Genomic DNA, 26056 nt, shown 5'->3' on the forward strand with positions numbered 1-26056 from the left:
TTCACACAAGTGCGTCCACTGCATCGGCAATGCCGACTCCGTTTCTCCAAATATTTATAAAATCTGTATGGTCCGATATACGATAGCGATAGGTGGACGCTTAAAGAGGCCTTTTTTCGAACGGAGAGTAGTTTGTAAAATACTAAGGTTAATCAGTATTTTTTTATGGTTCTACCTTTTTTGGCATAAGATTTATTTGCCTAATCTCGTATTGCATAGTAACGTTTGGTCAAAGTCTCGTTACGCCGAAAATCGTATGGCATAAATCTCGTTTAGTCAAAAGTTATTTCGCATAACATTGTTTAGCCTAATAATGGTATGGCCAAATCTTGAATAGCCTAATAATGCTATGGCATAGGTTTATACAAAGTAATAATATTCGTTTGGCTTTAACTTTGACGGAGCGTCTCCCTACATAGCGCAAACTGGTGCCTTGTATTGTTTCCGCTGTTTGGAAAACGCTCCGCTCCGCTTCGCTGCGCTCCGCTTTGGTTTTGATGAACATGTGCACCTAACACGCTCCTCCTCGCTTTGCTCGTCGTCGCACCTATTTTTAGGTTTCGATCTCATGGGGTTTGTAATAATTATATTGGTCATTAACTTTCGATTTTTTGATCATACAATATCGTGATTTTCGGGATGTAGTAGAAAAATACCACAATTTGTACATTTACTACATACTTAATATATTATTTATAAAGATAACATTAGGAGAAACAAGATTATACATAGGTATAGACGAACATAAATTTGAGCAAACGAAACTTTGGTGTTTAAAGATTGTGCCTAAAGAGTTTTAGACGAAACGAGCCTTATGCCACATAATTCTTGGCAAAGTGATGGTTCGGCCAAAAAAGTTTAGACTATACGAGTTATGCGAAATGAGTTTTGGCCAATAAATATTATGCGAGATGAGCGGAACCCTTTTTTTATATATACGATGGATAAAAATCATTTGACTTCGACTTTACTTTAAAACGGATGAACGGATTGGAATGCGTATTTTTTGTGTGGAAAGTTGAAAGTAGGTACTCTAACTGATGAAAGGAATAAAGTATTGTTCAGAATTATTTGACAAGGGTTTTTAATTTCTGTTGTAGGTACTCTGGATAGACAGTTTATTACGAAACAAACAATCAGCAAAAGAATTTCTAAACTTCCGAATCATCGAACAAACAATTTAATTAGCAACCAATAATACTAACTTCATTACACTTTGCAACTACCATTTACCTATAGTTTCCATTGCCAGTTGCCATTACAGTTTCCCAAACAGAAACTTAATTAAACATTAAAGAACAAACTAATTAAATTGTATCAAATGGAACGCAGACAGCTACTAACTGTATTTAACGACCACATCAAAATCAAACACGAGCCCTTTGAGTTCACCTTCCGATGGCAGCAACTGTTTGAGGCGCAATTTGCTATTGGTTTATTTGCTACCATATAATTATGGAGTGATTGGAAATGACCTGTGCACCTAAGGAGATAGCTAAGCCTAGAAATTCAAGTGCCATTTCTATTGAAGTGAAAGGATTAGCCCGTTAGTGATTAATTGCTGAGTACCTAGGGTAGATATAATACTTATACAGGGTGTTGCAAAAAGGCCGAAAGGGGGTGCCTTTTTTTCGTGAATTAACAAAACTCGTAGAACAAAAGTTGTTCAGAATAACCCCCTGAGTCACCCTCTTTCGGCTAATGCATATCCCCTAGGTCTAAACTGCCTTCCTAAGCTGCTATACAACACTAACGGATTGACCTCTCATCTAGATGACTGTGTGACCTACCCGTAGTGAACCAGCGTGGTGGGAAATGTTCTTAGATTGGGAAGGGAGTTTAAGACGTTGGGGAAACGCACAGTGGTTTCATTCGAGAGTCAAATGCCGGCACTTATACCCCCATAGAGCTGAGATTTTTTTCAATTTCATTTTTATTCAGATATAAATCTATAGAAAATCTTAGTAACAATTTTAACTTACGCTAATGATTGACTATAATACTAAACACTAGATTTAGATTTGATCCTAGGACCTAAAACAATTACTTAGTTAGATGAATGTTTGAAATGTCTCATCCTGAATAGGTCCATCGGTATTGGAGCGCTATCGTATTGATCCCTGGCCATAATCGTAAACAGAACGGCAATACACAAAGGGGTCCCTTAGCGATATTAGTTCGCAACTCGAGATAGTTTAACAGTTGGTAACTTCGCGTCTTGTTCTACAAGTAATTTGATCTCCTAGTACGTCACTGTTAGATGTTTGTAAATGTGCGTGTATGTATACTGAATGGTTACTGTGGGATTAACACAAAAAATACTATATTTTACTGTTTTAGAATAATTGCTACAATCTACATAATAACATAACACTATGCGACGTAAGTTTTTGACTTTATTTAGCTTTAGATGAAACTATTTATGTAGCAAAACCTATTTTGTGTAGTGAGTAAGTACCTACAGTGCATAAATTACTCTGAGACTTGAAGATGCACTAACGACTGTGACACTTTAACATAGTGCAATGAAAGACAGTGACTAACATATTTATTTTCGTTACGTTTAATACTCGACATAAAGTCTAAAATATATGTTCACTTTACCTAACCTTACTTTACTTTACCTCTTTACTTTACCCAAGTGTAGCGACAGCAGGAAAATTATATAGGTTCTTATTTAACCCCTGCGATCTTCCACAATCGAACATTAACTATTGACGCTCCTGAATCATTGACTTGACGTAACTTGTATGGATTTGACAGATGTTTGACGGATCCATTCTATTCTATTCTATTCTTTTGCATATCCCCTAGGTCTAAACTGCCTTCCTAAGCTTGGCCATTTCCCACCGCGCTGGTCTACTGCGGTTTGGTGGGTTCACATATTATTGGTACTCATTGGTATATGTCAGCGCCGGGATTCGAACCTGCATCAGTTACGTGAGAAGCGGACGACCCGACTGAGCTACCAGTAGGGAAGGATTCACTAGTAAACTCTATAATACTCTGTAATCACACTTGGCATAGTCCGCTTAGATGATGCTATAAATGGTGGCGTGATTAGCAAAGCTTAACCTAATGTGTCTTTGCCCTCTTGCTGTATATACAATAAACTACGCAAAAGAGAATATACAATGTACTTCACTTGGTACACAGTACGCTATAAAGCGGAAGCAAGCAAACGTGAATTTAGACTAGCACACAGTGTATTGATGGCAGGAATCGAGCCACGAGTCTATACCCTGTTAGCCGTGCAGCGATGCATTGCAAATAGTGTGCATTGCCACGCTTCGCCGCGCTGAACCACAGGTCGACATACTCACTATGGTTATTTAGTTTCATTATTCCTACTTGGCTTTTTAATGCATAAAAGTTTGTATGAGACTATAAGAGATTTTATGTTTCAATGGCATAGCTATATTCCAATCATATATTACAAGTAGCTAGCTTTTCCGCGAAATTCACTTTACTTTTAAAGATTATTTATCTGCCAAATTTCAAAAATAGTCCAGCCTTTTCTCCGTGACAAATAATAATACTAACAGACTTTCACATTTACAATATTAGTAGGATTCAGCATTTAAAAATGAAGTCGTCAAAATATACTGCTCCAATATTGAATACGTTTCATGAATTAACGAACTCCGCATTGTCAACTCGACTCCAACACATCTACTCACTAACAACTGGCAGTTACCTGAAAACAAAGAGAAAAAAATATTAATTCCAATTTCAAATTTTCTCTCGCAATAATTTTCTCGTTCAATAAGCTACAATATTGATGAAGTGAGTTTCGTACTCCATCGCTCGTTGGCCTTTTGTGCCGTTGGCGTCGACGCCGTCAATAGGAGCAATATATCATGTGCATTCCTTTGACAACGGGGTGGATACTGTCATAATTTGAGATACTGGCTGGATCATAAAGTTAATAAAATAAAAATGAAGTTGTATCTTTGTTTGCATTCCTTCTCGCTTACGCTGAGTTGCACGAAGGAACTATAAACTAAGGTAGAAAAATTATTATGAAAGTACATTTGAATAATTTATATAACAACATTAATGACATATTATCATTGCATGGAAATACATGAAAAACAAATAATAAAGCAACTACCTATTTGCTTCAGTTGAAACGCTAAGTGACTACAAATTCTCCAATAGTTTTCCGGCGCTTTGTCAGGACATGTGCACGGTACATTCGACGCCATTCTAAACGGCACACTTGCCGTTCAATTTCAACTCTTATATAAAACACATCAAGAACCATTAAACTCCCATGTATCGTCGGTACTATCAATGTACGGACCGTGCGATCGTGCACAGAATACCCTGACCATTTTCCAACAATTGAAAATATTAATAGTATAATCTATTACGTATCAGGTCCTAAATTAAATAAGAACTAGGTATCTCACTCCATTTATAACGAAGCAGTAAATTCAGCGGAGCTTCCTCAAATAATGGCTAAGTTTACTTATAATAGAGAAGAACCGTTTCCTCAATGGAACTTTGTGGAAGTCATGTCCTCTCCTTACAGGCACTCGCCGCACTGAAAAAACGAACAAAGACCAGTTTTTGCAATAAGAATTTTAAGCAAGTCTATTCAAGTTTTTAGTTTTCTTGAAGCTCTAGGTTTTTGTATAAAAGGAGTAGACATTTGAGCTTACAACTTTTGTATAAGTAGGTATAAATTTTTATAGTTTTTTTTATCTGGTAATCTTACTGTATACATGATGTTTTGCCAAACATAATTTGTTCACTACTGGACAGAGGCGTCTTCCAATGACATCCACAACACTCTGTCCTCGGCCTTCCTCACCCTAGACTACAACACCAATACTGACTTTCACATCTTCTATCTACAACAGTTACCAACATAATAATATATATTTTATTCCGGGTCCGTACAGAATGTTTGTCCATGTGAGTTGGTTCGGTATTAGCGGTTACTTTGTGTTCGCTACAACAACACTACAGGGTGAAATGTTATCTGCGAATATAAAGTTATAATATATTTATTTATTTAATAAGAGATGATAATGGTTTCATAGGACTAATTATTTAATAACTATGGAAAAAGTGTGTTACGCAATTTTAAAACAATAACTCGTTGGCTTCAAGCTGTCCTAAGCCTAGAACATATGTATATGTATATTGTATACAAAATATAGATCCAAAATGGATGAACTAGGCACTCACGACAACATGAATGCATTATTTTTGTTCGTTTTCGGGACAGAGGCAGCTTCGACGAGAGTGTTTCGTAAAAAGCTGTTCACACGCTATGCAGTTTGTCATCACAGTCCGACTTTCCTTCCAGCACTTGAATCTACATCGTGAAAATTGAATTGCGGGCTTATCACCACGGAATATTAGCAACTAGCTCTTCCCGAGAGCTTCGCTTCGCCATAAAAAGTTTTCCCGTGGGAATACCACGATAAAAAGTAGTCTATGTGTTAATCCAGGGTCTCGGCTAACTCCATACCAAATTTTGTTAAAATAGGTTCAGCCGTTTCGACGTGAATAAGTAACAAAATACAAAATATTTATTTTCAGTAACTTAGTCAACTTAACAAACATATGCTCACAAATATTCGCATAAAGGCAGCGCCACTCGCCTGTCAATTCTGACGTGACTTGTAAGGATCTGACAGATGTTTGACAGGCGAGCGAATTGTTTGCTTATGAAATGTGAATTGCTAATGTGTCAGTGGTGAGGCGGTAACATCTCCTATATTTTATAAAGTATAGCTGTTCCCGCGCGCTTCGCTTCGCCTGAAACAGTTTTCCCGTGGGAATTCCGGGATAAAAAGTAGCCTATGTTCTTTCCCAGGGTCTAGACCGTATGTATACCAAATTTCATTCAAATCCGTTCAGTAGTTTTGGCGTGAAAGAGTAACAGACAGACAGATAGACAGACAGACAGACACAGTTACTTTCGCATTTATAATATTAGTTAGGATCACTCTGTATAAACGGAATACTACTACGGATGGACATGTTTTAGATCACAATATAATTATAACTGTATCGGTCGGGCAGGTAAAGGAAGATAGAATGATATTACGCTCTGTTTGTTAAATTAATAATTGCGTTAGTTAGTACATTTGTTTGTTTGTAGGTATACAGTAGAGTAGCTAGACTAATGTTTTTCAGTGGGTTCAATTGTAGAAAAGACTGCTGAAACAAATCCTAACTAATATTATAAATGCGAAAGTAACTGTGTCTGTCTGTCTGTCTGTTACTCTGTGCCAAAACTACTGAACCGATTTGAATGAAATTTATACATATTGTCCAGACACTGAGAAAGAACATAGGCTACTTTTTATCCCAGAATTCCCACGGGAAAACTTTTTAAGGCAAAGCGAAGCTCGCTAGAATAGCTATAGTTACATATAATTGATAATTAATACTTTAAAAAAATCGCATTCGCACTGATGATGTAAGTGGGAATAGTTTAAGTTAGTGAAATCATGTATTTTATCCCACATGTAGCCATTATCCAGACATTGTGAAACAGGCCCTTAGTACTATCCTCCGCACAGGAAGACTCAAGGACTTTAAAGGGTGTTGTTTTACAAAAGCCGTACTCAGCCCCTGAATGAGAAGTTTTGAAATGCCTCGCGAATTAAAACTCTATCTCGTTGGAATAGACTTAGCAATGGCATGGCAGGGTTGAGCTGAAATAGGCCCGAGTCGAGTCGACACTCGGTTCTTTTGTCCTGAGAGGTCAAGGAGTTATCACTTGGCAAAAACAATGTAATGCTTCTCATATAATATACTCGTATGTATGTATGTAGAGGTACTCTTATCCTACTGAATATTAGAAACACGGGGTTAAGTCTGGATCTTTGATAAACAATACTACGGACTAGATGGAGTTTCAGTGCAAAAGATACGTCTCGAAAAAAATACAAAAGCTCACTTTGAATGTGAGAACTTATTAAGATTTGTGAATTTATTCATTGGTATAATGGTTGTGGAACTTAAAACGTTTATCTTGTTTTACGATAAATAAAATGGGGAAAGTGTTTTTGCTTTGTTTTTGTATGTCATACTACATCTAGTTCATATATTATTAATCTAAGAAACAACATACGAGACTGTTTGTACACTTTTTGCTGGGATTTGTCGATATGTCTACGAGGTTTTGTTTCCTTGTGATAGTTGTGATTTTGGTTTTTGTCTTGGCTTGGTGTGTGTTGTCCGAACGTATATGAGGTTTTCTAGGTGTTATGATAGGAATAAAGGCAAAACAAAGGGAAAACATAACTGTTGTTTACGTATTGGTTTAGACAATATTGAATGTTTATTGTACGTACAAGAAAAAAATGAATGAGAAATATGCATAGGTACTTAGTGTTTTTTTACATTTCTAACTGTTATTTCTCTCTTTATAATATCAAAACAAAACACAAATTAAGTATGAAATACCTTGGTCATAATTGGCTTCATTAAAGTTGAGCAGGACTTAAGTTCACGGTTACGTAGATTTTATCAAGCGAGAAACTGTGCATAATACCTCTAGATATCTTTATCCGAAAACTACAAACTATTTCAAGCCTTAACACTTGAGATATTGTTGAAAGCAAGTTGTTAGTAAGGACATCGAACTTACAGGGTGTTTAGGAAATTATGTCGCAAAATTCGGTGGGAATATGAAGTTGGGAAGTTGGCAAGCGTTCAGGGGTCGCGTTGATACTGCCTGTGTAAATTGACAGCCGTGCCAGTAAAAAACTTATTGAATTTGGTAAAAATTCTGTTTATTTCTTAGTGGATTTAAAAAAATAAAAATGTATGTATTTTTATAAATATGTACCTATATTTGAGTAAAAAGCAACAATTACCTACACACTGAAAGTAAAAAAAGCATAAGATTATTTTGTTGAAAGTTCTGCGTTTCCATCAAAAATGGACAGTGTATTTGAACAAAAAGTACATTTCATTTCCTCAGTACAAAAGTTTCACTGCACCGCATATAACAGTTAGAAATATGTGGTGCGAGGTATCCAAAGTTTTTGAGGTAAATGACATATTGAATACACGTTTTCCTCCTGAAATATTTTAAAGACCCGACTCACAAGAACAATATAGAGTCAGCAAAACAGTTGCCAGCTGAAAAATCTGCGCTACTCGATGCAGCAGTGCGATGCTGGAAAATGGCTGGAAATTATCAATTCCCCTCATTTTTCCAGCACAACTTGTCTATAAATTACAGAAGTACAACTGTAACAGGAAGGCTGTGCTGGGAATACTTAAATACACCGTTTCGCAAACGTGCCTACTTTTACAGTTAACATTTTATATAAAAGCGTAAATTTTTAACTGGGGGGTCACTTTATATGAATAAAAACGAAGTTTCGGAGCGCTGCTGCGCGAGCCACGACTCTATCTCGTTGTATTAAACGTGCCGATTGCGACAGCTTTTGTTCGTTGGTATTTCGTCAGTGTAGAGTAACCCCCGTGGTACGGCCACGAGCTACGCGCTGTAGTTGAGATTTTTACTGGACATCATTTAAGTTGTTATTTCGGCTTTTCTTTTTTAACAGTTTTCCAGGAAATAATTTTCGCACATAAAGAATTGCTATGCGAAAATATATTTTTTTTATGTTTTTCAGTAAGGCATTTGAAAGTTTAATTAAAAATTATACTCGTGGACGTAGGTACGAGTCAAATATGTATTAGTGATTTACTTACTTTATTATTAGATTAGATGTTAGATTAGTAGATACTTTATTATTAAAATCGGTTCATCCGTTTGTCATCATTTATATCACAGACCAATACACTGCACGTTAAATTTCAAGCGCGGATGCAATGTTAATATTTTAAAAAATGTAGGTACTATTTAGTTCTGAAACTTTATGCGGTAAGGCGGTAAAATCAGTAACAAAACCACTACTAAGAAAGAGAGGTGTCATATAACACGTGAAGTTGTAAAAGAGGAACGCTATTAAATATTGTTCCAGCTAAAGTAAGTGTTAAAAGTTTTATTAGCATTAGGGTTGTTAAACCATCGATAAAGGTCCATATCGAATATTCGTTTTTTTACACTCGCGTGCAAAGTTTGCGGCCATTTGGTGTCTGCATTTTGTAATTCCGGTTACAAAATGAGCCCAATTTTTTTAAACATTTAACAGAAAATTTTAAAAAAATATTTACGTTGATACTATTCTCATGCTCCGTTAAATGTTCCTAAATATTGCAGAAGGTGTCATTTAGTTTTTATCGGTCAGTGGTAATTTAATGATTTTCTCAATGAAACTTTTTCATTGCCCGTGAGTGTACTATTAAACTAGGTTGATTATTTATAGTTTTTTATTTGAAAAGCTCTTTATATTTTTTTCCTAAAAGATGCACACACAGCTTCCAAGCTATTTATGAAGTTTCTAAAATAAGTATAAGAGTATTTTTCTATTCCGCAAGAGGTAGGTAAAAATAACATATAACCTAGTCGTCACTATATCGCGATAAATACGGCTCTGTGATAGAAGAAACGAGTTTTTTGAATCTCGGCGTCGATAAAGGTAACGCTTAACGCTTCTGGCCTGCGGAAATCGTTTTCTGTCGCTACAGGGAGGCGAAACAGACTATTAAATCCCCTGCTACTAGTTCTAGAGTTTAAGTTAGTTTTCTTTTTATTATAATATATTGTATTATATTTATTATTTTTTTGTATTTTTTAAAATGTATTGTGTTTAATTTATAATATGAAATGAAGGATTATTATTATTATACCATCGATGAAAAGTCCAAGGTACAACACTAGTAAACCAAGCTCGTCTGCTATTGGACCATGTGATACTTGTGAATTTTAATAAGTTCGTTCCAACCATCGGCATCAGTAAATATTTGAATCATAATACGGTGAGGAGAATAGGTTATACCATATATCTACATATATACCTACTTTATTTCCTGCTTACACTACAGCAACGAACCAAACTAAAACGATGTTTTTATAAGTGTCAGAGCATAATAATAATTCATCATCAGCCAATAATCATCCACTGCTGGACATAGGCCGAGAACCGAGTGTTGTGGCGCTCCTTGGGCCACAACACTCGGTTCTCGGCCTTCCTCATCCAACCACTACCCGCCACCCGCCTAAGGTCGTCAGTCCTGCGGGCAGGAGGACGTCCCACGCTGCGTTTGCCTGTTCGTGGTCTCCACTCGAGAACTCGTCTACCCCAACGATTATCGGTTCTTCGGCAGATATGACCAGCCCACTGCCACTTCAGCTTGCATATTTTGACAGCTATGTCGGTAACCTTGGTCCTCTGACAGATAACCTCATTTCTGATACGATCCATCAGAGAAACCCCAAGCATAGCTCTCTCCATAGCACGCTGAGCGACTTTAAATCGGTGGACCAGTCCTACCGTCAGTAGTATCGTAATTATTATTATGAATAAATAAGTAGTTTAGTTCCCACTTTTGCCGTAAGACTTAAATGGTGGCGCGGATTCTAATAATGACATAAGCTGAAAGTTAGGTAGGTACTTCATAGTGTATTGATAACAGATAATGGGGTGATTCAATAACGCACTAGTAATCAACAGTAATACAACGGAACAAAGGCTGTATTCCCGTACAATAAAGCCGTTAATGTAGTTGCAGTACAAAGCATACCGTGGCTTAATTATTAATTGATATCGTCAAATGCGTTGAAGTGGAAATAAAATTTAAAATACCTGGCTACCCGCATTTTATCCCAATTAACGGTAAAAACCCCAGACATTCATCACAAAAGACTTTCAATTGTCTAAGCCGATTTTGATAAAATATGGCTTAAACTCGGGGAACATTACCAATCACTCTAAAAAACAAAACGGAAATCGGGCCAGCCGTTTGGGAGCTACCACATACAGATACACACATAGGTACAGATACGTTAAACTTATAACACCCCTATTATTCCTTCGGGGTTTAAAGTTGAGAACGGGATACTATAGCTTTCTTTACAAACTCAGAATTTGCAGGAATACGGAACCATATTTATATCAGTTTAATTAACTAAATTTCTTAAAACAATAACACGGCTATCAGCACTAAGTACGTACAGTGTATTTATGTTTCAGTTCAAATGATCTAGCACACCCTGTGGTACTAAGTGCACTTGACCTGAGATTCCCAAACTTAAAAAAAACAATTAAATGTTTAAAAAATTGGGGCCATTTTGTAAGTGCAACTTTATATTGCTTGTGTTTGCAATACGCTTTACGAAAAGAATATTTTGTGGATTTTGCGCTAAAGAACAGCGACCCTTTCTCGTTGCATTAAATTCACAAATTGCATCTTAGCTCAACGAAACTTTGTATTTCGTCAGGCAAGAACACCCCTTGGGGCCTTTTACTAGCTCACTAGATAAACCTCCAACACAAAATAATGAGTTTTACAAATTTTACTTGTATGTGTATCTGTGTATTTGTCTGTTTTAATGAACCTCATAAACGGATAAACTTAATACCCATACTTTATTTTTTATTATTTATCATGGCACACACTTTGGGAACCACTGCACTAGACTTTTAACTACCCATCGGCTAAATAAACGAACACAGCCCGACCCAATCCCATTAGTCTGGTTTATGGCGTAAAATAACGTTTTTAATATCTATGTATAATGTTTATTCCACTAATAAATTAATCTATTGGTTAAAACTGTTTATCAATCTAAACCCTTAGGTAGCCAATTAGCAAAAGTTGAAGTTGTTAAAAAAAAAAAACTTTGATTAAAAAGCCTTTGTTAAGGATTAGGACTTCCTCCAATAAGAACCCGGGACCTCCGTTTGATTTGATAACCACTACACTAGCACACTCACAGCCCATTAAACAATCCACTGTTGGTTATCAGCCCCAAAACAACCATAACCCGAGGCAAAATACAGGATGTTGAAAATTATACTAAGCCGGAACCAGTATACCCTTTTTGCAACACCCTGTATATGTGTGTTTGAAACAAATATTTACCGGGTATTGAACCCGGGACCTTCGGCGCAGCAGTCAGGTTCACTACCAACTGCACCCAATCTTCTATTAGTTAACTAGACGAGCCAGCCTTTCAGATGCTGAAATGGGAACACCCAAATATTCCGAAAAACTTTTTTCCGAATTTGATAACACCGAATATGTAATTTACGAAATATTCCAATACCGATTTTTTAAAATACCAAATTATAAAAATCACGAAAATTATAATTTCGAATATTATAATCACGAAGATTTGTTATTACGATTGTTAAATATACGAACGTAAAAAAATACGATTACTTTAATATACGAAAAATAAAATACCGATTTATTATAATCACGAAAAATTCAAATCCCGATCGGAAATATGATAAATCGTGATTTTGTCAAAAAAAACATAAACGTTTTTTAAACCTTAGAACCAAAACCAAAAGATAGGTGCGACGACGAGCAAAGCGAGGAGGAGCGTGTTAGGTGCACATAGATATCGAAAAACAAAGCGGAGCGCAGCGAAGCGGAGCGGAGCGTTTCAAATATAGAGCAAAACAATTGTTAAATAGAAAACTATTTGTAGTATTTGTTGTTAAGTAACACAAGAAAGCCATACAATTGCTCGGATTTTTACTGTGTTTAACCTTAAAAACCTTGGGACCTAAACCTAAAGATAGGTGCGACGACGAGCAAAGCGAGGAGGAGCGTGTTAGGTGCACATAGATATTGAAAAACGAAGCGGAGCGCAGCGAAGCGGAGCGGAGCGTTTCAAATAATATAGCTTAAAAATACATGTATAATAGATAACCACTTATTTCTTGTCAACTAAATTACATTTGGGGATTTGTATTTTCGGAATATTAAAACTTCGGGATTCGTAATTTTAACAATTCGATATAATACAAAATCGTACATTTAAAACATCGAAATTATAATATTCGGAAATTTGACTTTCGTCATTTTAATAAATCTGTTGTTTGAAATTTCGTTTTATTAACTATTCGTGATTGTCATTATTCGGAAACTTGAAATTCGGGATTGTGAATTATTCGGAACTTTGAAATTCGTAATAATAAAAATCGTTATTTTCATATTCGTAAAAAAGTAATTCGGAATTATGTAGTGTACCCATTCTAATTGTTATAAAATATAAACCCTAAACGTAAGTAGAATCGTATTGTAGGACATCATACTTATTATTTACTTAACCCGTTGCAGCTTATTAAACCTACGATAAACACCTTCACTGCCGTGATAAAAAACGTGTATAAAAAGAAGGAATGTAGGCGTAAACAATTTATTTCCATTAAGAGTAAATTATAAAATACTGCTCCTGTATTTTATGTTGAGAGTGTTTTTATTCTTTCCCGCCATAAATATTTCAGCATTTGGTGAGGTGACAAAGTAATCTGAAGAAATATGGCACCAACTTCAAAAAAGAACAGTTCCTGCTTAGGTATATTTGTACTGTCTCATACGAGTAGAATTTGTGTAAACCTTAAATTATTTCTTACATTTTAGTGGTTTTTTGAAGTCGGTTTTTTAATTTTTTTAATTATTATTTTATTTAATAGTTTTTAGTTTATTTGTAATAATTTTCAATCAAAAGTAAGGTGCAAATGATACCAAAAAGTCCTACTAATCAATACGAATCATTCAAGCCTAAACACGTAGTAGTTGCTATATACCGTTGAGGAGTTCCCCTGACTACCTTCCGTTTCCATCATCAGATCAGCTCAAGGTCACCATCATATTTTTTTGTTATAAGAACTATATTTACGTTCTTAATTTCATTAGAATCGGTTAATATGTGCCCAAAATGGAAATTCATACACTGTTTTTACCCCTTTACCCACCCTTGGGGGTAAGATAAAATTCTGAAAAAAATGGGACCACCTGGGAGCTCAACCCAATACAACAAAAAAAGAATTTTCAAAATCGGTTCATAAACGGCGGAGTAATCGGTGAACATACATAAAAAAAAATATAAAAAAAAAAAAAAGATCCCGACGAATTGAGAACCTCCTCCTTTTTTTGAAGTCGGTTAAAAATGAAGTTGTATGTTTGTTTGCATTCCTTCTCGCTTACGCTGAGTTGCACGAAGAAACTATAAACTAAGGTAGAAAAATTATTATGAAAGTACTTTGAATACTTAATATAACAACATTAATGACATAATTATCATTGCATGGAAATACATGAAAAACAAATAAAACAACTACCTATTTGCTTCAGTTGAAACGCTAAGTGAATACAAATTCTCCAATAGTTTTCCGGCGCTTTGTCAGGACATGTGCACGGTACAGTCGACGCCATTCTAAACGGCACACTTGCCGTTCAATTCCAACTCTTATGTAAAACACATCAAGAACCATTAAACTCCCATGTATCGTCGGTACTATCAATGTACGGACTGTGCGATCGTGCACAGAATACCCTGACCATTTTCCAACAATTGAAAATATTAATAGTATAATCTATTACGTATCAGGTACTAAATTAAATAACAACTAGGTATCTCACTCCATTTATAACGAAGCAGTAAATTCAGCGGAGCTTCCTCAAATAATGGCTAAGTTTACTTATAATAGAGAAGAACCGTTTCCTCAATGGAACTTTGTGGAAGTCATGTCCTCTCCTTACAGGCACTCGCCGCACTGAAAAAACGAACAAAGACCAGTTTTTGCAATAAGAATTTTAAGCAAGACTATTCAAGTTTTTAGTTTTCTTGAAGCTCTAGGTTTTTGTATAAAAGGAGTAGACATTTGAGCTTACAACTTTTGTATAAGTAGGTATAATTTTTTATAGTTTTTTTTTATCTGGTAATCTTACTGTATGATGTTTTGCCAAACATAATTTGTTCACTACTGGACAGAGGCGTCTTCCAATGACATCCACAACACTCTGTCCTCGGCCTTCCTCATCCTAGACTACAACACCAATACTGACTTTCACATGTTCTATCTACAACAGTTACCAACATAATAATATATATTTTATTCCGGGTCCGTACAGAATGTTTGTCCATGTGAGTTGGTTCGGTATTAGCGGTTACTTTGTGTTCGCTACAACAACACTACAGGGTGAAATGTTATCTGCGAATATAAAGTTATATATTTATTTATTTAATAAGGGATGATTATGGATATTCATAGGACTAATTATTTAATAACTATGGAAAAAAGTGTGTTACGCAATTTTAAAACAATAACTCGTTGGCTTCAAGCTGTCCTAAGCCTAGAGCGTATGTATATGTATATTGTATACAAAATATAGATCCAAAATGGATGAACTAGGCACTCACGACAACATGAATGCATTATTTTTGTTCGTTTTCGGGACAGAGGCAGCTTCGACGAGAGTGTTTCGTAAAAAGCTGTTCACACGCTATGCAGTTTGTCATCACAGTCAGACTTTCCTACGGGTACTTGAATCTACATCGTGAAAATTGAATTGCGGGCTTATCACCACGGAATATTAGCAACTAGCTCTTCCCGAGAGCTTCGTTTCGCCATAAAAAGTTTTCCCGTGGGAATACCACGATAAAAAGTAGTCTATATGTTAATCCAGGGTCTCGGCTAACTCCATACCAAATTTTGTTAAAATAGGTTCAGCCGTTTCGACGTGAATAAGTAACAAAATACAAAATATTTATTTTCAGTAACTTAGTCAACTTAACAAACATATGCTCACAAATATTCGCATAAAGGCAGCGCCACTCGCCTGTTAATTCTGACGTGACTTTTATGGATCTGACAGATGTTTGACAGACGAGTGACGCTGCTTATGAAATGTGAATTGTTAATGTGTCAGTGGTGAGGCGGTAACAGCACCTGCATTTTATAAAGTAGTATCACCCTGTATAAACGGTATACTACTACGGATGGACATGTTTTAGATCACAATATAATTATATCTGTATCGGTCGAGCAGGTAAAGGAAGATAGAATGATATTACGCTCTGTTTGTTAAATTAATAATTGCGTTAGTTAGTACATTTGTTTGTTTGTACGTATACAGTAGAGTAGCTAGACTAATGTTTTTTTCAGTGGGATCAACTTTAGAGGTAAGAAATAATAATCTATAGAAAAGAGTACTGTCGAGTTACCACCACCGAATATAAGCAATTAACCATCTCACCTAGTTTGTATGGATCTGACAGATATTTGACAGATTGATAAAGCGGTGGTGGTACGGTGGCTGGACGGTAAAGAAATTACATAATTTGAAAAAAGACGCATTCGCACCGAAAATTTAGCATGGAATAATAATAGCCATTATCCAGACATTGTGAAACAGGCCCTTAGTACTATCCTCCGCACAGGAAGACTCAAGGACTTTAAAGGGTGTTGTTTTACAAAGGCCGTACTCAGCCTCGGAATGAGAAGTTTTAAAATGCCACGCTAATCGAGACTCTATCGCGTTGGAATAAACGTAGCGATGGCATGGCAGGGTTGAGCTGAAATAGGCCCGGGTGTGTCGACACTCGGCTCTTTTGTCCTGAGAGGTCAAGGAGTTATCACTTGGCAAAAAAAAAAAAAAAAAAAAAAAGTATGTATGTATGTAGAGGTATTCTCATCCTACTGAATATTAGAAACACGGGATTAAGTCTGGATCTTTGATAAACAATACTACGGACTAGATGGAGTTTCAGTGCAAAAGAAACGTCTCGAAAAAAATACAAAAGCTCACTTTGAATGTGGGAACTAATTTTAAAATTCGGTTAGAAGATTTGTGAATGTATTTATTGGTATAATGGTTGTGGAACTTAAAACGTTTATCTTGTTTTACGATAAATAAAATGGGGAAAGTGTTTTTGCTTTGTTTTTGTATGTGATGCTACATCTAGTTCGTATATTATTGATCTAAGAAACAACATACGAGACTGTCTGTACACTTTTTGCTGGGATTTGTCGATATGTCTACGAGGTTTTGTTTCCTTGTGATTTTGGTTTTTGTCTTGGCTTGGTGTGTGTTGTCCGAACGTATATGAGATTTTCTAAGTGTTATGATAGGAATGAAGGCAAAACAAAGGGAAAACATAACTGTTGTTTACGTATTGGTTTAGACAATATTGAATGTTTATTGTACTTACAAGAAAAAATGAATGAGAAATATGCATACTTAGGGTGGGTTGCACCATTTAACTTTAACTATTACAAACGTCAAATCCCTTGACGAGAGAGATCGATCTTCAAGGGATTTGACGTTTGTAATAGTTAAAGTTAAATGGTGCAACCCACCCTTAGTGTTTTTTTTTACATTTCTGTTATTAAGCTGAGCTAATGTCCAGTTTCTCTCTTTATAATATCAAAACAAAACACAAATTAAGTATGAAATACCTTGGTCATAATTGGTTTAATTGAAGTTGAGCAGGACTTAAGTTCACGGTTACGTAGACTTTATCAAGCGAGAAACTGTACATAATACCTCTAGATATCTTTATCCGAAAACTACAAACTATTTCAAGCATTAACACTTGAGATATTGTTGAAAGCAAGTTGTTAGTAAGGACATCGAAGCTACAGGGTGTTTAGGAAATTATGTCGCAAAATTCGGTGGGAATATGAAGTTGGGAAGTTGGCAAGCGTTCAGGGGTCGCGTTGATACTGCCTGTGTAAATTGACAGCCGTGCCAATAAAAAAACTTATTGAATTTGGTAAAAATTCTGTTTGTTTCTTAGTGGATAAAAAAAAAAAATGTATGTATTTTTATAAATATGTACCTATATTTCAGTAAAAAGCAACAATTACCTACACACTGAAAGTAAAAATAGCAGAAGATTATTTTATTGAAAGTCCTGCGTTTCCACCAAAAATGGACAGTGTATTTGAACAAAAAGTACATTTCATTTCCTCAGTACAAAAGTTTCACTGCACCTCATATCACAGTTAGAAATATGTGGTGCGAGGTATCCAAAGTTTTTGAGGTAAATGACATATTGAATACACGTTTTCCTCCTGAAATATTTTAAAGACCCGACTCACAAGAACAATATAGAGTCAGCAAAACAGTTGCCAGCTGAAAAATCTGCGCTACTCGATGCAGCAGTGCGATGCTGGAAAATGGCTGGAAATTATCAATTCCCCTCATTTTTCCAGCACAACTTGTCTATAAATTACAGAAGTACAACTGTAACAGGAAGGCTGTGCTGGGAATACTTAAATACACCGTTTCGCAAACGTGCCTACTTTTACAGTAACATTTTATATAAAAGCGTAAATTTTTAACTGGGGGGTCACTTTATATGACTAAAAGCGAGAGTTTCGTAGCGCTGCTGCGCGAGCCACGACTCTATCTCGTTGTATTAAACGTGCGGATTGCGACAGCTCTTATTAGTTGGTATTTCGTCAGTGTAGAGTAACCCCCGTGGTACCACGAGCTACGCGCTGTAGTTGAGATTTTTACTGGACATCATTTAAGTTGTTATTTCGGCTTTTCTTTTTTAACAGTTTTCCGGGAAATAATTTTCGCACATAAAGAATTGCTATGCGAAAATATTTTTTTTATGTTTTTCGGTAAGGCATTTGAAAGTTTAATTAAAAAATTTACTCGTGGACGTAGGTACGAGTAAAATATTAGTAAGTAAATAAATGATGATGGGCACAAATATATGGAAGCTAGGACCAGCACCAATAGAAATGAGTGATACGTCGTTGAAAAGGTATTTTTAGCAGAATATGAATAACGGAAGCGCTTGTCTTGATTTACTGTCCAATTAGAATAATCGTACCTTGAAAGTTTTTATATTTTATTTCTGTAATTTTAATGTTTTTGTTAGTTTTTCACGTTCATTTTTAATTTTTATAACAAAATGATCATATTTCATATAATATTATATTTATTTATTATCTCAGTAAATAAAACCAGTTGAAAGTAATTTTTCCAATTTCAATAATACGTGTTTACGTGTATTACGCCCTAACTGTCATCAGAAGAGAGAGTGCAATGCCATAGAAAAATACTTCCTACCGACGAATATATCTCAAAATGGACAACTTATACGGATTTGTCGTCATAATACTTTTTTGCTCACTTGAAAAGAGCTATCCAACGATGTACATATGTCTCGACTTTATTGGATATAGGTCCCAAAACGCCCATTGTCATTTACTTTATTATTAGATTAGATGTTAGATTAGTGGATACTTTATTATTATAATTGGTTCATCCGTTTGTAAGCTATGTCATCATTTATCACAGACCAATACACAAAAAGACGTTAAATTCAAGCGCGGATGTTATGTTAATATTTTAAACAATGTAGGTACTATTTAGTTCTGAAACTTTATGCGGTAAGGCGGTAAAATCAGACACTAAGAAAGAGAGGTGTCATATAACACGTCAAGTTGTAAAAGAGGAACGGGATATATAATATTAAATATTGTTCGAGCTAAAGTAAGTGGTAAAAGTCTTATTTGCATTAGAGTTGTTAAACCATCGATAATGGTCCATATCGAATATTAGTTTTTTTACACTCGCGTGCAAAGATTGGGGCCATTTGGTGTCTGCATTTTGTAATTCCAGTTCCAAAATGAGCCCAATTTTTTTAAACATTTAACAGAAAATTTTAAAAAAATATTTACGTTGATACTATTCTCATGCTCCGTTAAATGTACTTAAATATTGCAGAAGGTGTCATTTAGTTTTTATCGGTCAGTGGTAATTTAATGATTTTCTCAATGAAACTTTTTCATTGCCCGTGAGTGTACTATTAAACTAGGTTGATTATTTATAGTTTTTTATTTGAAAAGCTCTTTATATTTTTTTCCTAAAAGATGCACACACAGCTTCCAAGCTATTTATGAAGTTTCTAAAATAAGTATAAGAGTATTTTCCTATTCCGCAAGAGGTAGGTAAAAATAACATATAACCTAGTCGTCACTATATCGCGATAAATACGGCTCTATGATTAACGAAACGAGTTTCTCGAATCTCGGCGTCGATAAAGGTAACGTGCCGCGGGACTTCTGGCCTGCGGAAATCGTTTTTTGTCGCTACGGGGAGGCGAAACAGACTATTAAATCCCCTGTTACTAGTTCTAGAGTTTAAGTTAGTTTTCTTTTTATTATAATATATTGTATTATATTTATTATTTTTTGTATTTTTTAAAATGTATTGTGTTTAGTTTATAATATGAAATGAAGGATTATTATTATTATATCATCGATGAAAAGTCCAAGGTACAACACTAGTAAACCAAGCTCGTCTGCTATTGGACCATGTGATACTTGTGAATTTTATTAAGTTCGTAAAATAGGTTCCAAATATCGGCATCAGTAGGTATTTGAATCATAATACGGTGAGGAGAATAGGTTATACCATATACCTACATATATACCTACTTTATTTCCTGCTTACACTGGAAGAAATTTTTTTTCAGCAACGAACCAAACTGAAACGATGTTTTTATAAGTGTCAGAGCATAATAATTATTCATCATCAGCCAATAATCATCCACTGCTGGACATAGGCCGAGAACCGAGTGTTGTGGCCCAAGGAGCGCCACAACACTCGGTTCTCGGCCTTCCTCATCCAACCACTACCCGCCACCCGCCTAAGGTCGTCAGTCCAGCGGGCAGGAGGGCGTCCCACGCTGCGTTTGCCTGTTCGTGGTCTCCACTCGAGAACTCGTCTACCCCAACCATTATCGGTTCTTCGGCAGATATGACCAGCCCACTGCCACTTCAGCTTGCATATTTTGACAGCTATGTCGGTAACCTTAGTCCTCTGACAGATAACCTCATTTCTGATACGATCCATCAGAGAAACCCCAAGCATAGCTCTCTCCATAGCACGCTGAGCGACTTTAAATCGGTGGACCAGTCCTACCGTCAGTAGTACCGTAATTATTATTATGAATAAATAAGTAGAAAGAAAGAAAGAAAGAAAGAAAGAAAGAAAAAGGCATTTATTTCGTAAAAGACACAAAACATAAAAAATACACTAGGTTACAAAGTGTCTCAAACAAAATGGTCACCGTCTCAACATACTCGTAATGTCACAGAAGCCTGTGACGCTGATTTTCATCAGGTGGCCGCGAGTCGTGCTCGGTGCAGTGTAAAAAAATATTATAATACTTAATTTATATTTTAGAATAAACAGGATGGCTTAACACAACTAGGTAAACACACACAGTTAAGTAAAATACCAAAAGAATAGTAATGCATAACAACAATATACAGTTTGTCTATAAAGTCGTGACATGAATGTTTGAGGAACTAACATTAGTTATGCGCCTGGCAACACCAAACAATGCCAAACATAAGTACATCTGCTGTCATCGAGTGGTGTTCTGATACTGTTTTCCTTTTATATTGTTTATTGTTTTAATTAAATAATTAAATTGCAATAAATTAGGGCCAAACTACGCGAATAGGTTGGTAAAATGAGTAAAGTGAACCGGAGTGGTACGCGGGAAGTAATTTTTAAAGTTTTCCAGCGATGTATGGCGGAGTTCCAAGCTGGACAAATTTTGTGGGATTTGGATGATGTTTATGGCCGAACAGCATCTATGACCGGTATGTAATCGAGTTATTGTTTGTATTTAGTCTGCCTGAAGATACAAATTTACTGAATTTGCGATTTGGAGACCATAAAAAGCATTGTTTACAATGCATATTTTTAGGTTAGATTGACATTGTAAGTGGGTCATATTAGAGTGCGACCATAATTTTTGATACTTTAAGAATGGTATAACTCAGTCTGAAAATAAACTGAATGGTTTTCAACCAATTTTGAATTATTATTGATTTATGTCAATGAGATATTGTTTCCATGGTTATCTCCGATATATGGACCGCCAATTTGTGCGACAGAAATTTTATGGCACATAGGTATTAGGTTAAGTAATCTTTCTACAAAATAATCTTAAATTCCATTTACTGAATTTTTTGTACTTTATTTTTTCAGGAAAATCAGAGAGTACAGTTAGGCGGATAGTAGATGAAGGTTTTAATAATAATGGAAAATTTGAAACCCCTGGGAAACACAGAAGAGGCCGACCAAAGAAAGAAATGGACAATTTTTATATTTGTGCACTGCGTCAACTGCGTTATTTTCTAACTTTCATATTTTTACACCCACCAAGGTTGCGTTAACGCAATCTCTATTGTTGTTAGTATATGTAGCATACCCGCACTACAGCTACCTCATAAAACTTAATTAGTACTTATCTCTTCCATCTAGAGGTTGTCCGGTAGAGATTGGTTTAAGCTGTTGGGCCGCCTTTTTGTACTTCATGTTCTGTAATTTTATTTAATGGTGCAAAATAAAGACAGTAAATACAGATTGTGTATTTTTATTTTGTTTCGACTATAAATCTTTGTTTAAATAACTTTTCATAAGTAGAGGTATATAATTTAAATAAAACAAACATAAAATATGACTGTAATGAATATTATTTATTTACTCATTTTACTTGAAAAACTGCTAGTATCAAAATCGTTTTGTCAGGCTATAAAGGGTTGCTACATGAACGTTAGCAACGCCATCATTTAATTTCACGCCTTTATAGACACACTGTAAAAATAAATAGACATACAGTTTACAAATTATTAAACGTCAGTTTTAGACGGGGTACAAGCAAATTCAAAATAATAAATATGACTTGGCATATGTTGCGGAATGTGACGTATTACAAAGTTTTTGAAGGGATAGAAGGTATTTTTAAGAAGATATTTAAAAGAACTTTTGGTTTTAGCTCGTCTAATTGGTGGAGGTAAATTATTCCAGCATTTAGATGATAAATATCGAAAACTTCCGCGGAATGCCTGAGTTTTATGCTTGGGTACTTTTATCATATAAAGGGATCCTCGGGTAAAGTGAAGGGGTGGCTCACGAGAGCGCCCCAGTTTGTCAAAAAGGTATTTAGGCGTTTCTTGTTTAATTACTCCGAATAAAAGAACGGCAAAATGAAGCTATCTGCGAGCCTCCATCCTAAGCATACTGGCAGCGTTCAGGAACGGAGTAATATGTTTTCTAGGTGGAATGCTGAAACAGAATCTAGCACAGGCATTCTGTACTCGTTGTAATATGCGTTTGGAACTCTCAAGCAAACACGGACCGAATAGTGTATCACAATAATTTAATTTCGATAAGACCAGAGACTCACACAGTTTCACGCGCAATTCTTTACTTAAGCAATCTCGTATCCTGTATAAAAGCTTTAGTTTGTATAAAGAAACCTTAGCCAGTTCGCTAACATGATGTTCAAATTTTAAACCAGCATCCATAATCACACCGAGATTGCGTGCTTCCCAGACGCGTTCAAGCGGTTGCTGTTGTACATATTTCTACAATAAAGTCGTAAGATTCAACGGCGGAGATTTGTTTTCGCGATCCTAAGATTAGAAATTTTGACTTAGCAGGATTTAAGACAAGTGTATTTTTATTTGCTCAAACGTTAATATTATCCAAATCTTTGTTTAGTTTTTGAATGGCAGAGTTTGTATCTTTAGGGTCAAATGATATATAAACCTGAGTATCATCTGCATAAATGTGATATTTGCAATCGGCTATAGTATGAGTTAAGTCGGCAGAGTAGATTATAAACAGTAAGGGCCCTAAAATAGAACCCTGAGGTACACCGCGATTTAGTGCTTCTCTTTCGGACATAGTAAAAGAACCATCTGTGTTATCAATTACAACATGTTGAGCGCGATTTTCAAGGTAGCTGGAGAACCAATTTATAGATTCTGTGTCAATTCCGTAGTATTCAAGTTTAGAAAGTAGTAATGGGAGGTTGATAGCATCGAATGCGCGCGAAAAGTCTAACAGAACGAGGGCTGTCGTTTAGTTCCCACTTTTGCCGTAAGACTTAAATGGTGGCGCGGATTCTAATAATGACATAAGCTGAACGGTACTTCATAGTGTATTGATAACAGATAATGGGGTGATTCAATAACGCACTAGTAATCAACAGGAATACAACGGAACAAAGGCTTTATTCCCGTACAATAAAGCCGTTAATGTAGTTGCAGTACAAAGCATATTGTGGCTTAATTAATAATTGATATGGCCAAATGCGTTGATGTGGAAATAAAATTTAAAATAGGTACCTAGCCCTGTGGCAAGAGTGTGTATTGTATCCTAACGTGATAACCAACGGTAAAACCCCCCGACATTCATCACAAAAATACGCGTAACTATCAAATGGCTAAGCCGATTTTGATAAAATACGGCTTAACACTCGGGGAAAATTACCAAGCACTCTAAAAAACAAAACGTAAATCACACATATAAGTTAAACTTATAACACCCCTATTATTCCTTCGGGGTTTAAAATTGAAAACGGGATATTATAGCTCTCTTTACAAACTCAGAATTTGCAGGAATACGGAATCATCTATCAGTTTAATTAACTAAATTAATTAAAACAATAACACTGGCTATCAGCCATAAGTCCAGTATATTTATGTTGCAGTTCAAATGATCTAGCACACCCTGTGGTACTAAGCGCACTTGATCTAAGATTCCCAAACTTTTTGTCCGTGAGTCCAGAAAAATATATGTATATCAATTACCTAAATGTTTCAAAAGTTGGGTCCATTTTGTAAGTGGAACTTTTTATTGCTTATGTTTGTAATATGCTTTACGAAAAGAATATTTTGGGGTTTTTGCGCTAAAGAACAGCGACCCTTCCTCGTTGCATTAAATTCACAAATTGCATCTTAGCTCAACGAAACTTTGTATTTCGTCAGGCAAGAACACCCCTTGGGGCCTTTTACTAGCTCACTAGATAAACCCCCCAACAAAAAATAATGAGTTTTACAATTTTTACTTGTATACTGTGTATCTGTGTATTTGTCTGTTTTAAGGAACCTCATAAACGGATAAACTTATTACCTATACTTTATTTTTATTGTTTATCATGGCACACACTTTGGGAACCACTGCACTAGACTTTTAACTACCCATCGGCTAAATAAACGAACACAGCCCGACCCAATCCCATTAGTCTGGTTTATGGCGTAAAATAACGTTTTTAATATCTATTTATATGTTTATTCCTTAATCTATTGGTTAAAACTGTTTATCAATCTAAACCCTTAGGTAGCCAATTAGCAAAAGATGATGTTGTTAAAAAAATACATCTTTGATTAAAATGCCTTTGTTCAGGACTAGGACTTCATCTATATAATAAGAACCCGGGACCTCCGTTTGATTTGATAACCACTACACTAGCACACTCACAGCCCATTAAACAATCCACTGTGGGTTATCAGCCCCAAAACAACCATAACCCGAGGCAAAATACAGGGTGTTGCAAAAAGGGTATACTAAGCCGGAACCAGTATACCCTTTTTGCAACACCCTGTATATGTGTGTTTGAAACAAATATTTACCGGGTTTTGAACCCGGGACCTTCGGCGCAGCGGTCGGTTTCACTAACAACTGCACCCAATCTTCTATTAGTTAACTAGACGAGCCAGCCTTTCAGATGCTGAAATATTTATGGCGGGAAAGAATAAAAACACTCTCAACATAAAATACAGGAGCAGTATTTTATAATTTACTCTTAATGGAAATAAATTGTTTACGCCTACATTCCTTCTTTTTATACAAGTTTTTTATCACGGCAGTGAAGGTGTTTATCGTAGGTATAATAAGCTGCAACGGGTTAAGTAAATAATAAGTATGTTGTCCTACAATACGATTCTACTTACATTTAGGGTTTATATTTTATAACAATTACAATTTATAAGTACAGTCCTCTTTATTTGTAGCCTTATTGCTTACAGCTATCTCTTCCAGACAACCTAATAATATTTATGTAATTAGGAGGAATAAAAAACAGTTTTGTAGACGAGTACACATTTTGCCGTGGTCATAAGCACGATTTATTTATTATTTTGTGCCACATTTCTTCTAGTAACAGTTGCTGTTATATTTTCAGGCTGCAATATAACAGATGAAATTTAACAAATAACAGACTGAAAATATAAAAAACAAGGTGTGCTGCTTATCGTACAGAAAGGGCATAAAAGGGTCTCCCTCATCGTAACTTTATACCTACTTTGCACCTTATACATAGATAATAAAATACTAGTAATATTAGTATAACTTGAAAATAAAAAAAGCACTTATGATA

The 26056-nt window shown here is 35.5% G+C and overlaps 1 protein-coding gene and 1 long non-coding RNA gene across 2 annotated transcripts in view; one reads left to right on the forward strand and one right to left on the reverse strand.

The window, feature by feature from the left end:
- Nucleotides 1-26056, reverse strand: part of LOC105390255 (neural cell adhesion molecule 2) — a 119602-nt gene that overhangs the window by 45349 nt on the left and 48197 nt on the right. The window lies entirely within an intron of this gene.
- LOC119692271 lies at nt 21309-22254 on the forward strand. The gene is made up of 2 exons (XR_007266818.1): nt 21309-21485; nt 21877-22254. It is a non-coding gene; the product is annotated as an uncharacterized LOC119692271 (long non-coding RNA).

This window comes from Plutella xylostella, chromosome 12 (assembly GCF_932276165.1).
Source record: "Plutella xylostella chromosome 12, ilPluXylo3.1, whole genome shotgun sequence".
Lineage (NCBI taxonomy): Eukaryota > Metazoa > Arthropoda > Insecta > Lepidoptera > Plutellidae > Plutella > Plutella xylostella.